The sequence below is a fragment of the Frankliniella occidentalis genome, unplaced genomic scaffold (assembly GCF_000697945.3).
Source record: "Frankliniella occidentalis isolate FOCC.00 unplaced genomic scaffold, Focc_3.1 Scaffold11, whole genome shotgun sequence".
Classification (NCBI taxonomy): domain Eukaryota; kingdom Metazoa; phylum Arthropoda; class Insecta; order Thysanoptera; family Thripidae; genus Frankliniella; species Frankliniella occidentalis.
Window position 1 is genome coordinate 13,542 of NW_026267141.1, and position 2,072 is coordinate 15,613.

The following is a 2,072-nucleotide window of genomic DNA, read 5'->3' on the forward strand; positions in this document are numbered from 1 at the left end:
CATGAAACTCTAGCCAGTAGTGCGGGTTCAGTCACCCGAGGGGGATGAGAAATTGACAGGGCGTTAGACGTGAGCACATTACCTGGCCTGTGCCCTGCTTTGCGCCCACCCCTCCCCCTGCACGGCACACAGGCCAGGCTGCGGGGCCGGGGGCGGGCGGGGGCGGCAAGGGGCGGCCGGGCCACCTGCAGGGCTTCCATCGGACAGTCTGAAGAGCCCGGGGCCCCCGCATATGGAGCGGACAGCCCGGGGCCAGAGCGCGCTGTTGCTGCGGCGGCTGTCCCTTTCTCACCCCCTACACTAACGGGTAGGTCACGGGTCACACTGCCTACGGACGGCGCGGCCTAGCAGGTCACGTGTGACGTGACACGGCTTGGCAGACGGCGCAACCCGCGGCCACGCAGGTCACAGATCGCACTGCCCCCATGGACGACACGAACGGGGAAGGTCACGGGTCGCATTGCCTACGGGCGGCACGGCCTACAGGGGAAACCGAAATCTGCAGGTCACGTGTGATGTGACACGGCCTATAAAAAAACACTCGCGGTCACACAGGCCACAAGTCACACAGCCCCCATTGACGACATGAACTGGAAGGTCACAGGTCACACTGCCCACACGGACGACACTGCCTAGAGCAGGTCGCAGAGACGCGTACCGCTAGCACTCGGCGCCCGCGGCGCGGCACGCTGGCCCACGGGGCGGGCCGGCCGGCGCCGGCATGGTCGAGAGGGGCGCACACACTTAGGCCCTAGGCAGCGTCCGCGCCCCGCGCCTCGCCAGGCCCAACTGAGCCCGTCCGCTACGCGCCGCCCGCCGCGGGGGGCCGCGCGGGCCTGCCCCCTCCATGCGAGGGGTAGCGGGGGCCCCCGGGGGCTCGGCCGGGGGGTCGCGACACAACGCGGACACAACGCGCTTCCCGCGCACCTCCGCCGACACTCGGACGGCCTTAGGTGGGGTCACAGGCGGGGGTCACGGGGCCGGCGGCGGAGGCGCGCGCGCCGCGCAGCGTGCGCCCAGGGGAGCAGGAGCAGGCCGTGCTGCAGGTCGCGCGCGCCGATACCCCGCGCCACGGCGCGTCCTGGCGCGCGGGGTCTCGCCGTGAGCCTCCTAGAAGAGCCCCCCCCCCACTCCTCTGCTATCTCTCTCGCTCTCACAGGGCTAGGTAATCAGGCTCAGCCTACCAGATGGCCCAACAGACGACAACGCGTTGCAGATTATGCGCATTATGAGCAATGTCTCTGCTTCAACAGTTAGTTTTTCTCGCTTACAGTAATTGTTTTTGGTACTTAATGACACATGGAGTAAAGTATGAAAACTGGGCTAAGACTAGACATGAGCCCATACATCGTCCTAGCGATTGCTTTGAGAAGGCCGCCAGTCTCGGTCTCTGCGTTGCCTCGCACACCGCTCCGCGCGCGGGGTGGGTGGCGGCCGGGCGCCGGGGGGTAGGCCACCGGCTCCACAGGCGAGTCTGGCGGGCTGGCCTGCCGCCAGGTGACAGGCGCTCCGCTCCACCGCGGCGCTCGGCGCGGCGGGCAGCAGGCCGCACCACGGCTGGTGTAGCAGCTGGCGGAACTTCCCCCGCGGACCTGCCACCTGCAGGCCACCTGCGGGCCACCCCGGGGCCAGCTGTGGGCTTCCTGCGGGCCAGCTGCGGCCCTCTCGCGGGGTGTTTATGATGAGGATGAGTCCCTCCTGCGCGAGCGACACCGGCGACATGCCGACCTTGAGGCCTGGGGCCTGCTGCTGTCAGGTCCACGCTGAAGCTCCCCGCCCCTCTGCGCCCCGCACCCCACATACACACCGCCCTGCTACACTTGACCCAATGAACGGTGAGTGATGCGACACGCTCGGCTCTCTCGGCTCGACCCCCTCTCTCTCACACATGCCCCACGTCAGCCGCAGCGGCGGGGGAGTGGTGGAGTCGGGGCAGAGGGGTCAGAGTGGCCTTGCAGTTAAAACGCGGCCACTTAACCGCGGGCCGTCCCTGCACCGCCCTGGGGTTCAAATAGAAAAATTGCGCTGGGAAAAAGAAGTGTGCATGGGAGGGGGAAAGAGGGGGGGGGGGG